General features: G+C 33.5%; 2 pseudogenes; both read right to left on the bottom strand.

Annotated features, from left to right (window-relative positions):
- Positions 1-153: 153 nt before the first annotated feature.
- Positions 154-22,503, bottom strand: LOC120134700 (annotated as a pseudogene).
- LOC120134162 lies at positions 14,275-17,537 on the bottom strand (annotated as a pseudogene).
- Positions 22,504-22,756: the final 253 nt, after the last annotated feature.

Raw genomic sequence — 22,756 nt, forward strand, 5'->3', positions numbered from 1 at the left:
AAAGAATGCCTTGTAACCGCACTACTAAACACCAAGTTGTGTTGGATTAAAGCTAATAGGATGCATGAAGCTACTACGTATTTGACATTTTAATTGTGGAGTTGTACGAACATCCAGCTTCGCTGTCTAAATCGGAAAATGTTGGTTGTGTGTAGGCTGAGATGAGTCTCATTCTGCTAGCTCTCGTATCCGCATTACTTCAAATCAGAGAATGCGATCGAGTGACTTCGCCGGCAGCACCATCATTCCAGAAATGGTTGAGAGTCCATGCAGAGGTGCACCAATTTCCTTTGATATTGCCCAAAATATTCACAGACTGCAATAACATCTTCATTCTCTGGGTTTAAACCAGACAATTCAAGCTGTGTATCCTTGATTGATGATGAACTTGACTCGTCATCTGAACCTAATACATCAGTGATAATTTCTGCATGAATTTCACGGCAAGCCATTATGAACATGGAAGCTGTGTCCGGTTGCTTTGCTTTTCGAAGCGCTGCTGCCTCCTGCATTGCCCCCGCCGCAACAAATAATATAAGAGCCCTGCATCCAGCCATTGTAAGATTAAGTAATTTTCTCATTCCATAATAAGTACAATACAAAATTTACTTGTACCTCCAAATGTTGTGTTCTGCAGAAAGGACATGCTCAGCCCACCTTTGTAAAACCCTGCAAAAAGAATAATCCGAAATGAAGGTATCATAACAAAGGCAAAGCCTCTGTTGGAGCATCTTAAAGGATAAAAAGAACTGATTGATTTTGGATCAAGTTCTCATTGAACCTGTAAACATGGTAGATGATCATGTTAGAAGGAACAAAAGGTGCGTCGTTAAGTCGTCAAATAGGCAAGTTCAGCTTATGAATGGAACTAAAATTAAGGCTAATGCTAGGGGAGAAACAAAAAACCTTGCATAATCAGATCCCCTTAAATGTGCTGCTGCTAAAGTAGCAGCATCAGTCCAGCATCCAGCATCTTGTAGCTGCATAAGAGTTAACCATCAGTCTAGATACATTTAGGAAGGTGAATACCAACGAATCCCAGCGATTCTATTACATCCTTAAAACAAGAAAATGAAAAGTACTGAATTTGGTTTTGATGATTGACTTATTGTTTCGACAAACGGAACCTAACCTGTGAACAAGCTTCTTGATACCTTCCAACTGCACATAGAAGATGAATGCCGGATAGTGACCGGTCGGTTCTCACCATGTTAGCAGCTACAACCTAAATTATTACACATTAGTGAATAGCGGCCAAAAAATGAGGAAAGTTTGAGAGAATGATAAAACCTAGAAACTCGCATGTTTTAAACTAAAAAAATGAATTCAAAGGCAACCCTCACCTTAACTGCAAGTTCAAGAAGAGACCTCGACACCGCAGATGAAAGAGCAACGGCACGTAGAGCATTTGGATAGAAGTAGGGGCTCTCTGGTGAAGTGGAAAGCAATAAACGACAGCATTTTCCAAATTCCCTACCGAGACAAGACTGTCACGAAAAATAGGCATTACAATTACCAGTGTGGCAGACACAGAACAACATAAGACTTGCCTGGTGAATGTTACTCTGGAAATGGATTAAGTTGATGATTCAACTGCCCCTTTCCTCCCTAACCTTGAGTGACAGCCACAAGCTTTTGGACTTGTAAACAAAAAGATTAATACAGATGAGAAAGTTTACCACAGTACAAGCTGAGTGAACTTTAACCCTTAACCCTTATACACTCTGATTTGAACAAACTGGAGACCTAAATAATTTACAGTTAATACTGTGCACCAACTGTTGTAATATGCAGTCCTTGATGCACATCATTACAACAGTTTTTCTTTGCTTCTTTCTTCTAGAAGCAAAAGCAGAAAAAGTAGCAGCTTCTAAATGACATTAAATAAATTCTAAACATCTTGCTCTTCCACAAAGATATGCAGCAACTTCACTGTTCAACAGTTAACATAGGCAATAAAATAACATAAGATCGTGAGCTCACTCATGTATACGGTTCTGAATTGCCTCTTTCCCTCCAATTCTCGTGCCAAGGGATACGCTCATTAGCACTTTCCACAGTCTTCTTGCTCAAAAGCCATTAATCTAAGCTGACCCTGACTCTGCGACCAGAAAACATGTATTGGCAACAAAAGTTTATAAATAACAGATACAAGAGATATGCAAGCCATGGTACTCACCAATTAAACTAAACCACTAAAGACTTACCAATGCATCCCCCCACCCAGTTTCTGGTGTTGATTTCCCTTCAACGTTATTCTACTAAGTAGATATGTGTCATCAAGCTCTGAATTTTGTAAATAGGTGACTTCTCCAAAGACCTTTTCACTAATTTATTCATAAAGTGGTTCATGGCACGAGGCAACTGCAACCAGAAAAGTGCTTCTGAGACTTCACCAAACGTAGCAGCTGCAAAGGCAAACCTTGCAGCACAACCTTTATTGACAATGGTAGCATACAGTCTAGCCCTTTCCTCATCAAATAAGCAGCCTTGAGCAATGAACCAAAGGAAAAGGATAAGAATATTGATCAAATGTTCAATGAAAGAATTAGGTATACTAAAACCTGCCTTCCCTTCTATAAGGTTCTAATGCTTTCAGGAGCAACTCTGGTACTACAGAATCACCGATAGGTGGTAATTCAATCATGTAACTGCGAAGATCCCCTGAGAATGACATACTTCTTGTAACGGTTTGGGGCCTCTGATCTACAATTGTACCTAAAGTATTAAACCAAGAGGTTTTACACCCAATTGTAAGATCATTCGTAGTGCCTGAAAAAATGTCATGAAAATAGATCATTCTCTGAATTCTCATTTACCTTCGAAACGTGCACCGATAACATGAAACTTTAGTTTCTAACGGCTTAATCTTCCTGTTCATATATATATATATATGAAATCAAGGTAATGCGGTTGCTAGTTAGCCATTAGGGCGCATACTTAGCATTTTGTTGATTTGGTAACCAAATATCGAATGGAGTTTGTTAGGAATCAGAGAACTAAGATATTGCACAATTCATCCATGATATAGGCCGGTGAAGCATTTTTACCAATATTCAAAGGCAATTGGTGGTTTAATGATGGACATGCCTCCGCTAAATTACAAATAATGCAACAGCTGTTATAAAACCCTTTGGTACTTAGCACCATGCAAATGTGAAAAATAAGTTATTATATCAATTACTAAGAAAAAATGAATAGGGCAGAATTTTACCAATGCATGAGGTGTAGAAGCAATATGGGACAACATAAAGGCATCGGCCGGAATGTCTTTTATACTTCGTGGCTGAAACCCAGGGATCCTTCTTTTATAATTTCTGTATGAATACCAGTAACGTTACTAAACTACAAAATCAGAAACTTCACATAAATCATATCGTAACCAGCATAGCATCACTCTTTGTTCTCAAAGCTAACCCACTGATTGTTTCATCACTTACCTATCTGAGTACACTAATTTACAATACAAACATGTTCATTTAACTCTTCATTTTTCTTTAAGCACTTGTGTCAGACATTCGGGCATTTTCTGGAAATAAGACCCTCTTAGACAAATTTAAGTATCCAACTATTTCCTCAAAAAAAAGCATCCAACAGTATACTATAAAAAAAGACAAAATAAGTATCCAACACTAACCCCACGTCGACTTTGGTTACTAATATAGGTCGTCTTTGCACCCTGTAATCTAGAGCTAACTACAATGAAGTTCAAGAACTGTAAACAAATTGTGGTACATACTGATAACCTCATAAAGACGGAAGCTACTATCAGCTCCTGCATACACAAAACCAGTGGATCATTCTTGTCATTCCACAAAGGCAACCAATCCAATTCCAGTACAAGGGTTCCAGGACATTGAGGTTGTAAAAGAGATTGGCCATGGTTCTGGTGAATCCTGCAACTCCCAAATAGTAACTACTAAGCTCAAATGTAAAAAACCCTTTGAAAGGCCCTCTTTGCTCAAAAGCATAGTTAAAGCTAAAAAAAGTAACTTATACAATCTTATATGATATGTATTTACACCATGTATTGCAAGATAATTGCAGAAGACACAAGTGGAAGAGAAGAAGCATTGACAAATGCATTCACACTTACAAGTTCAAATACAGAAAATGTATTGTCTAAAATAGAACAGCAACACGCCCTCGACTACAGTCTCCCGTAACAACAGGTGAGAATTTGATTCTTCGGATTCCTTCCCTACGAGTGTTAAATGAGAAAGATTGGCCAGTAGTTACATCCCACCGCCTGATATAACCAACCCTGTCCCCCATAACCTGAGAATTAATGGTGTCAGTGGCTACAGAGAAATCTCCAAAGAAACAAGAAAATCTGAACCTCCAATTGGATGAATAATTTAGAATACAATGCGTACAACATGAGGTAAGCGGTAGGCCATGGCATAATCAATCCATCAGATGGAACAAATGGAAGCAGGCCATTTTTCTGGAGACATGCAAGATCCTTCTTAGTGCAAGATTAAAAGGAGAGCGAACGCAGTGCACAAACAAATTTGTCCAAGTTCAATAACCATTGATTTTGGTCCAACTACAAATATTTTATCATTAAGTTGACATAAACGAATGTGCAGTATACAAAACACATTAAAACTGAATGCTAAATCTACAAGCTAGCTACTGGGACTCAACTTCACGGAGTAAGATGTAAAACAAACTTCATTATGACTAGCTAACTTGTAAACTGAATAGAGTAACAACTTACGTCCTAATATAAACATATGGGTATGGATGCAGCTTAATTCCATAACCCTGAGCATAACAAATTATACCTAAGTCTCGGATCCTCCGCCTTGAACCTCAAAGACCAAGTGCCCATTAACCAATGCAAGCAAAACTCAGAATTGTCTTCATGTGAGCCTCTGAGCTCCCTGTCTCGCATTATAGAAGTTGAACTTATAATTATGTAATCCTTTAGGCCAGACAGAGGTCCAAATAATAAATGAGCAAGTAAAAAATCCTACTGGTATCTGATGAAGATGCCGTGTAGATGAGGCTGCCTCTTCTGGAGCCGCAGCTGTATTAGCTTCAGAGGATAATGGTGATTGTTAGAGGGACCATTTTGAACTAGTCGGGAACTGTTGGAAGAGTCCATTCCAATACGTGAATGGAAGAGCTAATGATCTAAGCTACATGGAAGCATAGAGCATAATGATTATCTAATTTAAAAGTTTAAATATGTAAACTTAGGAGAAATTTGGTACATAGGTCATGTTAATTTGTGCATGTTCAAAAAATCAGAATACAAAATCAATGAAAAAAAACAATGAATACCTACTAATAAATTATGAAGGTACAAAGTAATTCAGCATAAAATTCAAGGGGGGGGAATCTTCAGTATATGTGGGAACTCATAAAAGAAGAATCCCAAGTAAAACCATAATGTGATTTTCTCTCCAATGTAAGAATCCTTTATCTTCACTCTTGCTGCTTTACTACTGACAATTTGGGAAGCCTAGTGAAATACTAAATGGGCAAAATAGTAGAAGGCCAGTGAACATCAAATGACAAAATGTTTAACCCTTTACTACAAAATAGTATCATAAAGCCAGAAATCTAGTAAAAAAAACTTTATACAGAAAGATATATAGTGAAATAAAACTCACTGGCCAGAAGCCACAAAACAAAAGGTTAAATTATCAGAAATTTCACAAGCCGTATTGAGAAAACCATAGGTATCAATCAACTTACCATGATAGGATTTTTTGTCATTGCCCAAACCTCAACAGCATCTCGAATAATTAGAAGATACCTAAAAAGGTCAAAGAATGAGAGATATTACCATATATATTCTTGAAGTCAGAGAAAGCATGTTATAACAAAAAAGGGACCAGAATTTGAAAAACATCAGCACCACTAGTCATTCATATGAGTCTAAAGTGCAAACATATAAAACATTATAAATATCATTATTAGCAATCTAGAAGAAATTCTCAAACCACTCCCCCCGAGCACAGGGACCCCATCAATTTTTATCATCAAAGTTCAATGTTATGACGTAATTGCTAAATTTAGTAGTAATCAAGAGAAAACCTTCCAGAAGATGATGCCCTCAAAGCTCTTACAGCTGAACGTTCTGGCTTTTGTAAGGCCCGAAAAGTTCTATTAAGCCCACTTCTAAGACAAGTCACAATAAGTCTGTTATTGTAGCCTCCAATTTTATCACTCACCTGAATCCATAAAAGTATTAAAGCAATGATGTGTAGAGACATAAAGGTCGGCCGGGGGAGGAGGAACTAACTCTCATGCACAAAACAAACACTCTTGGGAACTTTATACGTTACCTTTGTAAGAAAAAGAAACCAGCCTTGAATTCCCAAGCCATTTTAGACCCTCACTTTACTATGAACCGAGAAACCCGCGGCAACAGTGTTGGCGGAGACATCGATGACATCAATTGTCCCATTTTGAGTACCCAAGCAACTAGTGGAACAGCTACTGCAGGACTATTTCCACCACCTTTGCATAAATTATATGATTAATCAATTTGTAAAAGCTTATAGGGTCAGTTGTTTAAGATTTAACAAAAATCGAAGTTCAGGAGGTGGAACTAACGAGCCAAGATAGCGGTTAAGGAAGGGGATGGCACTGCCAGAACGGTCCACTGTCGAAGAAAGAAGCTGAAGCTGTCGAATTAAGCTAATCTGCAAAAGTTATTTTTGCATGCAAGTATGCATGAACAGCAAAAGAATTTTAAAGGCAAAAAAAAAGGATAAAAAAAATACTGAAGAGCTACAGGAAAATGGAAAGTTTATTTGCAAACCTTAAATGTAACATCCGGGTGGTCAACTATAGAGCTTGGCAATTGACTTCTGCTACCATTTAATTTGTGCTGCTGGCGTGGTGCCTTCTACAGTGGGTTCATCATTAGAAGAAACAATGGTGTTTGTATTAGACGACTCTCATTGACATCCGCATTTTTGTGACATCATTCTGCGTATCTCCAACCCCTTCACCAGTTAGATCCAGCTCCATAGTTTGCCATCGTCAGAAATGGATATCAAATGTGTCTTGGACACAAGAAGAGTATCGTCACAAAATCAAAGGGTTATCAAATCCCATCGGATGTAGCATTCGATAAACCGGATAAAGCTTGCTGATATTTTGTAGTGTTGGCTCTGCTTGATAAGGACCGAAAGAAGAAATGATGAAGGGACATATGATCCAAATGATGGCATCAAATCTTCCACGGTGCGCAGTATATGTACCTGTTCTCCTCTGTGATAATACCCAAATCAGCACATTCCTTGTAGCGCGTGCAGAACTTTTTGTGATTTTAAAATCATTAATAAACCCTCTCTAAAGCAAAGCATTTATGGATTGAAGATATAATGTGAAATTAATAAAAAAAAATCGAAGCTCCAACATTCAATGATAGTATCATCATGGAAAATAATTCAAGTTCAAAATCAATTCCCTATTGCAAAAATAAGGGTGTCACAAACCTTTTATTCTTTCACCCTTTTTATAGAATTCAAGTTCATCCAATGAAATTTAAAATAGCATGCATTCATTTCTTTGCAGGAATCCTTCGTTTACCAGGATAAATAAATCAGTAAGAATATTTCAAAGGTTTTCTAGTATTTTAAGCCGCACAGTCCCTATCTTGTCAAGCTCAAACTTCGTTGCCACATTTCTTAGACATAAGCATGGTTTCAAATCATGGTCCGAAACCGTGATTTCGTCCGCGAAATAACGGTTTCACCGCCGTCCGAGTCGTCCGTGACGGCCACAATTACGGTAAAATCAAATGACTAAAAACGCCACCGCAATCGCGATTTGAAACCCTGAACATAAGGACAAAATAGGTCTCCAAAGTTTTACTATTAGTCATTTTTATTGTATATTTTTTAGTATTTTAATCTTAACGTTTTATTTTAAATAAAAATTCGTAGACGATGACTATTAGTCAACAAATTCTTAAATTTCAAAATAAGGATTTTTTTAACCTAAATGAATAATTGAAGCCAAAATTCTAAAAGGAAATATATGAACTAAAATTATTTAATCAAACTTTAGAGAATATTTTTTGAATTATATCATTTCTTAATTTATTTTAAAATGTCTAATTCCTTTACTGACCCAAATTAGAGGCTACAGCGCACTGTAAATTTGCGGTCTAATTAGGTTTCGATTTCTCTGTCATTATGAAATTTGGTATTTAATCCATTCACTTTAATTTGACATAATTTGATCCACTAACTTTTAAAATATTACTAGTAAGTACAAATTAATAACACTGTTACTTACTGCTTAAAGTAATGTGGATTCTTTTCATATTTTACCATAAAAATCATTGATATTTTTCTTACAATAAAATCAAGGGTAACTACACGTTTAGCACATAAGCTATTAGTTTTATTTCATTTTAGTATCTAAACTTTCATTTGTTTCAAAATCATACATAGCGTTTATTTTTGTTTTGTTTTGGTACCTCGCCGTTTGAAAACTTGGCGAAAATGTTCACTTTTTATGGGTAAATTACGTCATTCATCACTCAACTATCTTCTCACTCTATTTTGGTCACTGAAGTTTAATTTTTTTTAATTTAATTACTTAACTTTCAAATTACTCTTAATTTAATCACTATAAACTTTTTATTTTAATTATATATTAATAAAATAAAAATAAATGTCATATCACAAAAATTATTAATAAAATAAATTAGAGTTATTAAATATAGCAATTTGAAAGTTGAGTAGTTAATTAAAAAATTTTAAACTATAGTGACCAAATAGAAGTGAGAAGATAGTTAAATTTTTTAATGGCGGGTACTAAAATGAAATAAAAAGTAATGTTAGTATAGTTTTGAAATAAATGAAAGTTTAGGTACTAAAATAAAATAAAACTGTAATTTAGATACTAAATGTATAATTTACCCTAAAATCAATTTCATCTGTCTAGCGGCATATTGTATTGGACTCTAATAACATAGTAAATTAGAAAGTTAAATTATGTTAAATTAAAATAGAGGGGTCATATTTCGAATTCTATCATAGTATAGGGACTGAATTGAGAATTTAATCCTAATCTATAGTAGCTATTTAACGGCAGGGCCAGGTGGTAGCAAATATTGCAGGAATAATATGGAAATGTAAAGTGCTTACTCTTTCCTTCGCCAGATACTGAGCTTGCCATCGAGATGGGCACAATAAACCAACTCCTGATTCGGGTCGGGCAACACATCAAGGAACTTGGAGCAGCCGCGCGGCAATGCGGCGGAGAAGAGCGTCGTTTCATATTTCAAATCGAAAACCACCATTCCCTCGGGAACGTCACGTAAATGGACGTGTTTCCAGTGCGGCGAAAACGCCAAAACGCACTGCATATAGCGGGAAACAGCAGAAGCGGGAGTAGAAGTAGAATTTCCAGCCGCGGCAGCATCTCTTTCTAGCTTGAGTAACTCTTTGCAGTCAGTTCGAATCAAAAGTTCCTTGAGGGAAATATCATCTTCTGTTTCTCCCAATACTTTGATCGAAAGAAGAAATCCTTTGAGCCCGATAATACACAAATGGCGGGAATCGAAAGGATCACGGCGGATACACGACAGATGTTCCGGCGAAGCATCGTACGAAGCTGAACCGATAAGTAGAAGCGTTGAAGAAAGAGACATGAGAAGGTCCCGATAGAGCAGCGAGGAGGAAAGAATCGGGTCGCGCCTGAACCCAACAGAGGTCCTGGACACCCCATTTAGACGAATGATCGGGAGGATCGATGGAAAGGATGATAGAACGGAGGCGGAAGTCGACGAGAGAGATACGACCGTAGCGGTCTGCGGCGGCGATGATGAGGTGGGAAGAGGAAGGCTCGGTGGAGAGGAGGTCGCGGCGGGGAGGGAGTGGAGTCCAGCGAACGGAAGTGACGAAAGGCGAGACAGGGGCGGAGGAATTGGGGGGAGGAGAAGAGGAAGGTGGGGAGGGAACATAAGGGAGAGGGACTGTTGTGACGAGATGGAGGGAACGGGAGTCGACAACAGAGACGGAGGAGCCGGAGGCGAAGGCAAGGAGACCGGAAGGGCTGAGATCGGCGGAGCCGAAGTTATTGCGGCTGGGCGGGCCCGGTAGCATGCAGCTCCAGGGCTCGTTGAACAAAGGTTGAAGGATGGAGCTCGACATTGATTTTGGGAAACTGAAAATTTGAAAATCTAATTTTGTAATGGTTAGTTTTATTTGTTCCTTGTTATGGATTTGGTTGAGAGAAAAGGAAGAACCGTTAAGCTTGCCTGAAAATACTCTTTTATAAATAAGTTGCTTTTATTTTTTTTCTTTCTTTTCCCAAAATATTCGTATATATTTTGCTCAGCTGCTTTCATTATTATTTTTTCTTCATTTAATACCACTGCCAATAATATGTGTATTAGTTTTATTAAAATCGTTTATATATTTTTCTTCATAATTCAGTATGTAGCACTAATGTATTCTTTTGCGAAGTAAATCAGGTAAGTCGAGTTCAAGTATTATTAAATTTGATTTGATTTAAAAGGTTTAAAATTGAATTCGACTCGAATTTTACAAATTTAAAATTGTTAAACTTGACTTAAATTCGAAATCAAAAATTGAAATTTAATTCGAGCTCGAAAAGATTTGAACTCAAGATATTCTCATACTTAACTCGATTGAAGCTCAAACTCAAGCTCGATTTAAGTTCTAACGCAAGCTCAAATTTGCATATCAAGTGACAACGCCGTAATTGTCAAATAAATAAACCTAATTCTCAATTTAAATAAATAAAGTAAAATAAATAGAATAGTATAGAGAAATAGGGTCGATCCACATGAACTAAGAAATTTTCAATTAAATCTGATTTGATCTCTAACCAGAAAATATACAAAATAAAATAAAAAATATGTTTATTGAATTTAACTGAATAAACTAAATTTAAATAAAAATAACAAAGCAATAAAAAAATAAAAATTGAAAGAGATGATGATAGGAGATAGCCTCTAGCTTTACTTTGACTCAACTCGTCTCGATCCTTGAAATAGATTTTACTTAGGGATTCTTGTCGGTTACAGTATATAAGGGCTAACACTTGTAATTTTTTCTTCTCTCCTGTGAACTAATTTCTAAAGTCAATCTTTGGAATTTAATTCTTGTTTGGATTTAACTTCGACTATCGATGTTAACGCCAATATCTTCTTTAATGTTCGAAAAAATCGTGCTTGAATTATGCGTCTCAATGAGAATCGAATCCGATCTTGATTTCCCTTAGCAGATTGCCGCTAAGTTTGTTCTTAGAGATTTGAATTTGCTACATGTTGATTCTCCTCCAAAACGATAAATCAAAACAACATTCAAGCCAATGTGCAATATTTGAATTGAAAGTGTAAAGAATTTAAAGATTAAGTCAATTACCTAATCTTATTACCGAAAATCAAGAAAGATACTTGAAGATATGAAGCATTTTTCAATTCTCACGAAACAATTTGAGTCATCGCTCAGCAATCGGCTAAAATAGATTTAACAAAGTATGGATTGAATCATGCTTAGCATTGTAAAAAGAAAATAATGAAAGAAAACATAAAAAGATGAAATAAAAGTATAACTTCAATAAATAACCAAGGGAAAATAAATTCCAATCTGAGTTCAAAGTTTTAAACCTAAGGATATTTACAACTCAAAAATTTTAATTAAATAAAATGACTAATTCCTAATCAAATTAAAAATCTTACAAGAGTTCTAATAAAATAACTAATTCCTAAATAAGATAATAATAAAATAATCAAAATAAAAATCCTAAATCTAAAAGGTTTGTCACAAAAGATAAAAATAAATATTTAAATATTATAGTTAAATTCTGCTTCATCTTATGGATAATCTTATGTCAGTTAAATTTCAATTAAATATTTAAGATGTTGTCTAGACCATCGAAATCTACTACTTTTTAGGCTAATTAATCTAATAACGCTCATGTCCAAAATAAATTCAACATAAAGATAAATCAATAATATTCAATCGAAAAATAAGGAGTAAGTAAAAATAAATATATACAATATAAAACACTACAAGAAATTTTTATATTGCATTTTAAAATATATATATATATATATTAAATTTATTAATAATTTAAATTTAAAAATTAAAATTAAAATTTTTATATATTATTTTTTGAGTTGTTTGCAAGGTTTTCAAATTAAATATTAAATAACATATTTTGACTCATTAAAAATTTAAATTAAGTTCGAATTTAAATCCAATCCAATTCAGTTTTAAATATTAACTCAATTATTATCAAGTCAAACTCGAATGACTTACGACTTTAGTCTTATCTCATTTACTGTATTAATAATTCTTATATGTTTGTCGGTGTCCATGATTTAATTTTCATCATAATCTCGAAAGATATCGCTTACTTTGCCACGAAGAGGTTACAGCCGCACTATCTGTGTTGAGGCTAACCCAGCGAAATTAGAAAGGTCTCCATTTAATTTCCACATAGACACAACAGGAAGATGTTGGAACCAAATCATAACAAATGTGAAATCTAAATTCAAGATCTATCATATTAAATCATCAAGAATAAAATATTAGATACATAAACTTATTTAAATTAATTAATAGATTAAAATCTTTGAATATTTATTTGATTGTAATATTCAAAGACGATAAATTTACCTTCCATATTGGAACTTAAATTTGTTGCTCAAGCCCTAAAGGACTTGTTATGGCGATAAACTATAGAAGATGAATATGTTGCACTCTTCACAGCCATACATGGGATTTTGTTCCATGGTCCAAGCAATTCGTAGTTTGTTTTAAAATGAGTGTTTCAAGTGAAATGTCGTCTTGATGGCTCCATTAATCGATACAGAGCTTGATTAGTAGTGTAACAACCTAATTTGATTCAATCCAAATATAAAAATTTAATTGTCACATAAAATAAACAAAATGACTAATCATTTTTATGTTAGAACATTTTCTCAAATCATGAAGATATTTTCATTAAAACAACATAAATAAGCATAAATCAAGTCTATAAAATATGAAAATCTAAATATTACAAAATTATGTTATCATAATAAATTTACAAAAGATAAGAGTTACTGCTGAGTTACCAATAAGGTATATGATATACATTCTCATTATAATAACTCAAGACATATTCTGATCAACAGTAACTAAAACTCTGACTAGTCAAAATGCTCCTCAAACCCACCTAAATACTTACGAATGAAAATACATTCTGAATATTACTAACAATCTCGGTGCTACACAAAAAACTATATTATACTAAATGCATTCATATCATAAACATGCCAAAATATAGTTAGGGAAGTAATGTTATCAATTACATGGATATCTGCAATAACAACATAACATCAAGGATGAAGTTCAGCTCACATAACTCATATACTCATCCACGTACACACATATAGTCATCATGACGTAATTCGAGGCCACAATAGCACACGGGACTCACACCCCCTCTAGTCTTAACATTGGTACTTTGAATGAGCTATGGGTCACTTTCGTATTAGAAACGTACATCCAGTGGCTCCTCAATGGCCAAATACCTCGGGTGAGACATGGGTCACATACGTATCAAGAGCATGCACCCGACTAACCTACTCTAGAGTATCCAACTAGCATTCTTTTCAATGTCTCACACTACTCTTGGGATATTCAGATAACTCATCAACATGATTGATGATCATCGTACATAAATGATTTATGTGTATTCATCATTTTTCAAGTGTCAAACAAAGGCATAAGTCTTATGAAACTTCGTATCATAATAATTTTACGCTTATTAAACTCATATCATGTCATTAACAAGTTATTACTTGTAAGCTTATTAACCATTCATATACTATCGCTATCTCATTATCATATTCTATTTATTAGCTATTAATCGACCTTAATTGTTAATATTTTCTTTACTCTTGAGTCAAATTAATGACTAAAGTTCACTGTACATTTATCACTGATGGTATTAATATACATACGAGTATCAATATTCCTGTTAAATATTGGTACCAAAAAAATCCTCAAAATTCAATAATTACTCTAGTTATTGATACAATATAAGATTTAGCGGATGAAAGGTTTACAAATTTAAATAGTCCAATTTTTAATCTCAAAACGAGCTCAATCCAAATTTCAAGTTCCGGATTTTGAACTAAAATCTTAGAATAATTCGACATAAATTTTATCTCAAAACAAATACCGATTTGAAATTTAGCTTCTTTCAAGCTTGATTATGATTCAACAATCATGAATCATTAGACCAATCCTTGCATTGAAATAGAAATAAATATACAAAAAGAGTATAATTTAAAGCTTCATATATAAAAAACAGAGTAGTTGCTGTTGTACAGTTCTTATACAAGGGGAAGCCTACAAGACTGATGGCTTGGAAAAACAAAAAACAACCAAAACAAAGGTTGTAGTAATGGCGGAAGAATGAAACCTCCACCATACCATAGCCAAAGCCCATCAATCTGCAACCACCCAAACATATAACTGTTCAAAGCAACCATTACAGAACACAGACAGGTACACACACCCTTTGAAAAAACAAACAAAAACATGCTTAAAACTAAGATGGGATTGACCTAAAGCAACAGACTTTCAAGACTGAAAAACAAAAGAATAGCTTTTAGTCAAGCAATGCATGACGAAGCTAACTAAAACACTGGGTTGGGAAGGTAGGTGTCGAGCAAAATATCGAACAAAAAAAGAAGGCACGGTGATCATCAGTGGAAACCTTAAACCGGGAACCATGGCTATAAAACAGGCTAGCTCCTGTCAAGAGAGCCTGCAAAAAAAGAGGATGGGTTAAGCCATCTCTAAACTGCCAAAATCCCCAGCATGACCACCTCGCCGGACCAAAAACTGTTTGCTACCCGGTCGTGTGAGCTGACTATGTGTTTGATGGTTCTATCATCTTCAACGTTGCAAGTGTAGTTGTTCGGAGATCTTAATAGACTTGTATCCTCGATCAGAAAAGGATGTCACATCTCCACAAGGTCTCCACTAGCAGCTCAATGGTTCGACTGCTGATTGAATTGCAGTGCTGGAGATTTAACCCCAACAGGGTTTTGCCCAATTTTTTTAGGAAAGGCAAGCTTTTGTTTGATACTCCGGAACAACCCAAAAATGAAAGGACCTGCAAATTTAGTTGCTCTGCATAAGATAAGGCAGCAACACCAGAATCAGTGACTGCAGACCTTGACACCTCCAGATCGCTGAGGAAAACACAGTTATCTGCAATTGCCACTAAACTTGCATCAGTAATCCTTCTGCAACCATCGAGATTGAGCAACTTAAGGGTTCCACCATGTAGCCTGGTCAAGGCTAAAACCACTTCATCAGTCAAATTTAAGCAGCCGCTCAGATTCACCTTCACAAGCCCGGCCTCACAACTTTCTAGAAGAGGCAGAAGGCCAGCATCTGCGATCCCACAAAGCCCGCTCAGATCTACATGCTCAAGCTGAGTGCACAATTTGCCCACCATAGCCAGGCTGGCTGTTCCAAATCCGGGGCAGTTCTTTACGGACAAGGATTTAAGGGAATCACAAGAGGATAAAGGAGCTTCCGAGGACATATCCTTAATTCCCATGCACTTTACTATGGTCAAAGATTTTAATAAACAGTCTGACAGGACACCAATAATCCCGGATTGTGTGACACTGTTGCACTCCTCCAATTGTAGGCACTCAAGAGAACCTGCAAACTTGGCAAAAGCCACCAATCCATTATCTGAAATAAAGCAACACTTGCGAAGGCACATCTGCTTCAGGTTTGCGCATCCCTTTCCCATGGCTTCAAGACTCAGATCTGTCACTCCCCGGCAAGATGTAATCATCAAAGAGACCAATTTTTGCAAGCCTTGAGCATTCCCCATGACCCAAAATCCCTTCTCACTCACATTTTGTAGGCCGCTAAGCATTAGATTTGTCACCGACTTGCCATATTGCCCAATCACGGCAAGAGAGAAGTCTGTGATGTTCAAACCTTGAAACTTAACCTTTGAAAGGACAGCTGATGTTGATGACAACAGGCTTGAAACACCATGATCACCAACAAGTGGGCAGTCCTTGATAGATATGGACTGCAGCTTAGAGCAAAGCATTCCGATAGCTAGGAGGCCCTCATTACCGATATTGGGGCAAGATTCAATGCTCAAAGAGGTCAAATTAGGACAGTTCTCTGCAATTGAAATCAAGCCCTTGTTTGAAACTGAAGGGCACCGGCAAAGGTCAAGCTTCTCCAACAAATGGCATTCTTTAGCTATCTCGGACAGACCTTCATCCCCAACATGAGGCACGTTCCACAAAGAAGTGTCTTGAGAGAGGGGCAACCATGAGCTATGGCAGATAGCCCGAAGTTGGTTACTCCACGTGAAGAGCTGCTGCCCCTGATAGAAAGCTTTCCCAACCCACCATGACCACTCGTTCCAACAGCAACTGCAGCAAGCCTCATATCAGTTGCTTTCTTCCCTTCCAAACACCTCGTAAGATACCCCTCATCTTCATCAGATGAGATCATCTCAGCATCATCAGAAACTGAATCGGTATTCTCCTTGACAGCCTTTGATGACTCGTATTCACCCTTGCGAATACTGATCAGAAGCATAAGCCAGTGCTTTGAGACACAAGCACATGAGCTCCTTTCCCGGCCCCCAGGAAGGCGTTTGAAGATCTCAAAAAGGCATTCATCGGGAAGGACATCAATCGAAGGTTGCTTCTTCTGCTCAAACACAGTTTCTCTAAAGATAAATGGGGCACAAACTCGAGCTCTTTTACGAGGAGGGTAATAGACATCCACTTGGGAACTGATTGAACACAATCTACCCAAATCTGAGGAATTTGTATAGAAAGAACTCCCACAATAGAAATCATCATCACCTGAAATTCCAATTAAAAAAAACAATAAGCTAAAACTACCAAAGAACATAAACCTAAAGATCGTTTTGGTTCCCCCCAAGAACAGTCCTAGCTCTAAGAAACAGATAAAACTCCATTCCTTTTTCACAAAACTCACCAATTATTATCTAAATTGATGCAAATCTTCAACGATCCAATTCATCCCTCGGATCATATAGATTCACATAAGACAAATAACTAACGACTCCTAAATTTTCTTGTCTCCATTTTCTTGTCCAAAAACTAAGACTAGCCAAAACAATAAGAACCCATAACTCAAAATCATTACTCTTGGGTGCGACATACGATCGAACACACCAAGAACAACAGAAACTCACGCCGAACACAGATTATTCTTACAAGTTATCTCTATATACATTCAAATAAAATTAAACAGATCTGCAAATCAAAAGCAAAGAAAGAAGAAAGCTTACCGCCAAAATTAACAAGAGCAGGCATGGTTGAATCTCGAGGAATGAACTTCTCAAAGAAACTTCAAACAACAAAACGCAACACCCAACAATGCAAAACGCAAGGAAATCGAAGACCAAGTATATCCTTTGAAAGATTGAATGCATCAGAGAACTTTGCTTGAAAGGGAAAAAACCTTTAACCCCACAACGTAGGGAAAAAATACAGAGATAGGAAAGAAGGGAAAAGGGCAGAAATTGAAGGAACGTGTTTGTGTTGAACTGAAACAGAACATAAGAGTGTATATTAGGCTGGAGACAACAAGGATGTGAAATTTTCCAATTTTTTTTATTTTTTTTTTAATTTTAATGATTTTGTTGCAGATACATTAACTGACAACGTCTGTTACATGCAATGTATCTTTCCACGTAACCTCATTATTTTTTTCTTTTCTTTTCTATCACTTTCTTTAGTCCAACCAAACAACCGGTTATCCCCTTTTGCCTATGTAACCCAATTTCTAAGATAAAGATTAAAGTTGTGCGAAAATTCTTTGGATATTAAATTTAATATTTAATAAGCAAATGATTATTTGAAGTAAGAGAGAAGTGAACAATGGGCGGTGCATAAGTAATTGTTTAGGGACATTGCATGCAGTGTATGATCAAGTTAAATCCTTTTATGGTTGATTTTTTTTATTCCAAGCGGAGATTACATCATTACTTTTATTTATTATTAGTTGAATTAATGGACGTATTTATCATTATTCATTTCTATTTTAGAGATGATGTAAAATACGAACTTTATTGAATCATAAAACGAAAATGAATTATTAAAAAAAAAAAAATAAGAGCTTGCAGGTGAAAGAGCAAGTTGGTGTTTATTAAGTGTGTTTAGCCTCTCAACTCATACATTCTCCCAGGTATCCAGCTAAGCCAACTTTGGAGTTCTGAAATCCAGCTGCTTTCTTTCATTTTTTATATTTCTTAATTACCCAACTTGATCTTACCAAAATGCTAATCATGCTTTATCCATGAAATTAATATTATGTCAATCACACGGCCCTAGTTTTTTTAAAATTAAAGTACATATTTGAGGGTTCAAATTGATTTAAAAAAGTGTTTGAGGGTTCGATTCGATTAAAAGAATAGTTCATCTATTACGTTAAAATTTAAATTTAATAAAATTAAAAACATTCAAATTAAGTTATTTAGATCATTAAATTAATGACGTGAACTTTTATTGTATAAAAAAAGGTTATTTAGATAATCTTTATAATAAGAACTCAGAAAAATATTTAAGAAAAATCATATTTATTAATTTAACCTACTTATAATATCAACTAAAAACATAAAGACTAAGTTATGTCAATTGAAAAATTAAATTTAAAATTTTAGCATAATGGACTAAAATCATCATTAAACCTCTTAGATACTATTTTACAACTATCTCATATTATTAAAAAAATTAAAATACATCTTAAATTAAACAGTTTGTTGTATTTGATATATGAACTACAGAATATTGTTAATGTAGAATAATTCTCACTCGTCATTTCCGTCAACTTCAACATTATTTTCTTCATATTCCCTAAACTTTTTCTTTTTAATATATATATTATTTAGTAAATTAAAAAAAGTTATTCCCCAAAAATTATCAAATTATTCATTATAATAATTAAAATTTTATATATATATATATATATATATATATATATATTAATCAAGTAAACATTTTTTCAAACTGATATCTAAATAATTTTATTTCAAATTTAGTATTTAATTTTTAATTTTATCTAATAATTTGATATCTTTATTCATAAGGTTAACGTTTGATAACATGATAATGTAAAATATATCATATGTTAGTAATGATGTTATAGTCATAATTAAATAATATGTTAAAGTTTAGATCAAATAAAATTAAATTTTACTTATTTAAAAATATTTTTTGAATAATCTATGATAAGATAAGGTAATGTCTTTTAAATAACATTATCAATCATTTGATATTGAATGCTCGTACTTCAACGAATAACAATAATTTCTTTATCACTAAGGTCACTGAGATTCGTGCTATTATTAAAAAATATTAATTATACTTCAAGCAATATTTTTTCCCTATAGGCGTATTATTATCCTCATAATTAAATACTAATCTTGTGGTTTTGTGTAGTTAGAATGGTAATTTTTTTAATAGTATGTGGTGATTATAAGATAATATATGTTTAGAATTTTTTTAATTATTGACAATACATATACACTCTTCAAATATAACTGCTCGAACTCAATACTTTTAAGAAAAATAACATCATTTTTAACCATGGGGGCCACTGGTTCTAATAAAAATGGTATTTAAATTAATGTTTGAGGAAGAAGTCCAACACTTTGTTAGTAATCGTTACTTTCAAATATTGGGGGGGGGGGGGAATCATACCAATAATTGACTTAAAATGAGACAATTCAATGAATTAAATTAAATGGATTGATAAGGAGCAGGTTAACCACTGGTTCGGAATAAGAAATGACGTTTTAATTTCTAAATCCACACTTCATTTTCATTCATTATAAACAAACCCTCTGATTTGATTTTTCCGTGAACAAAACAAGAAAGTCTTAATTCTATTAATAAAATATTTAGTATAAATTACATTAGGGCAATGCACTACATTTACCGTATGCATGAGGGGTTCATATACTAATTTTATAAAATAAAGTATTCAATTGAATTGGTTGCGGACTTATTATTTATGTGTAAGGTAACAATAATATGTATTTGTTTTATAATTAACTTGAAAAAAAAACATTTTTATACTATTAAAATTATTAATATGTGTAAGTTGAACTTTTTGATGAAGCTGCCTCAAAATTGCATAACACAAAGTCAAATTGTGCTGACCCTTTCGAGCTCATTTTGGCGACGGTCAAATTTAATTTGTTGAACCTCATCATGCAGGAAAATAATATTCCTACCCCTTAGAATTTCTTGTTTGAATTTTCATTTTTTATGAATTAAATTTGAATAGACAAAAATTGTTGTATTTCAATCTATTTATAACAATTAAAATATTAAAAAATTATTAGTATATTTTAAGTCAAATTAAAAAAACTATATACTAATAATAATTTAAATTTTATCTACTAATTATAAATTAGTTTAGCAAGATGAAATATTAAATTTTCTAAATAAAATCATAGAATTTATCGATAAATGAATAAATACTAATAATTATAAAAAAAATGTAAGTTTGATGAGATTTTCTTTTGAAAAATTATGTGCAATGAATTTGACTAGTTTTTTTTTTTCTGATTGGGGGTCCTTTTTTGTGAATGTATTTTATGTGGGTCCAATATATGGCCAGATACGAAGATGGTATTTTGACAATTTGGGTGTTGTTTAAAGAGATAGGTTAGGTTCATTGAACCGAAGGGTCTAGAAGTATGAAATTACGCTTAAATTGGTTTCAATTGTTTTATATTTAATAATAAGCTTAATTATTCCAATGAAGGTTTTTTAATATAATGTTATGATTATAACATAATATATATTTAAAAATTTTAATTTATTGATAATACATTACACTTTACAAACACCACCGTTTAAACCAAGTATTTTTTATAGAGATTATTTATTTTACTACTAAAAGCACTTAATGAATTACTAACGAAGTCTTGAGCATTCATATTGCGCCTCACCATATATAATAATTATATCTAAATTTATCTTAAACTTCAAATATTGCTATGAGTACGAGTTAGCTTTGTCAAAATATTTGTACCTTTTAAGCAGGGACAGATGCATATAGCCACATAGGGGTCAATACACACCATTATTTTATATTAGATATTCAATATAGTTCAATATATAAAAGAAAAAGAAAAAAATAAGAAATTTTACATACCCATTATATGAAAAGAAGAGTATTAAAGTTTTTGGACCCTATTCTAAATTTCTAGATCAGTCACTGCTTTGAGTTATGAACATTTAAAAATTATACATTTTATGGATGCGTGGTAAAGTTCAAGATTTAAAATCCTTTGGTGAGATTGGGAGAATATGGTCAAATGAATATGTTGAAAACCACCAAATTCAAGCAATATCCCAACGTACTTGAGAGTTCAAAATACTTGAATTTTATCTTGAGGTGAAGAACGTGTGTTGTTTTTAATTAATTTTTGAAATATTCATTGTATATACACTGAAACTCTTCTAATGTTCATGCATATATTTACATATATAATGCAACCATGTATTTCCCCTTATGAACGCCTTGATTTCGTCAAAGAAACAAAATCTTTGTCCTCAAATGTTTTTATTTTTCCTGAATTCTCTATCTTTTTGCGGCTTAAAATTTCGGTTTGAAAATCATATATAATTTATGAAACTGTAATTATTAATTTAATAGGTAAAGTACATAAAGGTCCCCGATTATATGGTGTTATTTTGTGAGTCATCTGACTATTAAAGTTACAAAATGATCTTTAATCATAGGACGATGCTTTGTTGAGTCATCTACCTACTAAAAGTTACAAAATGGACGCTCGACTATTCATATGTTCTAAACTCCTCATTTTTTAAAAAATTGGTAGTTGTCTAAGACGGACGTTAACATGTTGACTGATATATGATCAAATGATCTTAGAATCATGTTAGCTGTAATTTTTGGATCAAATTTCCGTTTACATTATGTCGACAAGTCAATGTTTGAAACTTTATGTTGGCGAGTCAATGCTTGAAAGCATGACGGTGACAATAGCTATCATTAAAATATTTTATCGTATCTTAGTCACCATGTTACGTCTAACTCATATGGACGTCAATTTTTTTAACAAAAAGGGATTATTGGAACATATGAATAATTAGGTGTCACTCTATAATTTTTAATAGTCCGGAGACTTAACAAAACAGCATATTATAGTAGGTGGACCATTTTGTTATCTTTAATAGTCAGGGAACTCAAAAAAATAATACACTATAGGCCGGGATCATTTGTGTACTTTACCCTTTAATAATTTATATTTTTCATGTAATTGCAGTGAATTTTAATCTTTAAATATGTTTAATTGATAGAATGTATTTATTTTATTTTTTGTGTTATTTTTTATAATATAAATTTTAAATTTTTAAATAATTGATTAAAAATTTCTAAACATGTTTGTTTTTATTAAAAAAAATATAGCGTCAAAACATGTGTTCTTACTCTCTAAAATTTATATAAATATCATATTTTTATTAAATGATTCAAATTTACAATAAACCTTTTTGATATATTTTTTATATCATTTGACTCGTAAATTTTAAAATTAACATACAAACATGTTGGAAATTTTATATATATGTATATGATATTTATAGTAATTGTTTTAATTTCATACGTTAATAAAAATCATAACAAATAATATTAGTCATTATTATGACACACATCATATTATAAATAATAATAATATATTATTATAATTT

Source organism: Hibiscus syriacus, unplaced genomic scaffold (assembly GCF_006381635.1).
Source record: "Hibiscus syriacus cultivar Baekdansim isolate YM2019G1 unplaced genomic scaffold, ASM638163v2 tig00110597_pilon, whole genome shotgun sequence".
NCBI classification, from domain to species: Eukaryota; Viridiplantae; Streptophyta; class Magnoliopsida; order Malvales; family Malvaceae; genus Hibiscus; species Hibiscus syriacus.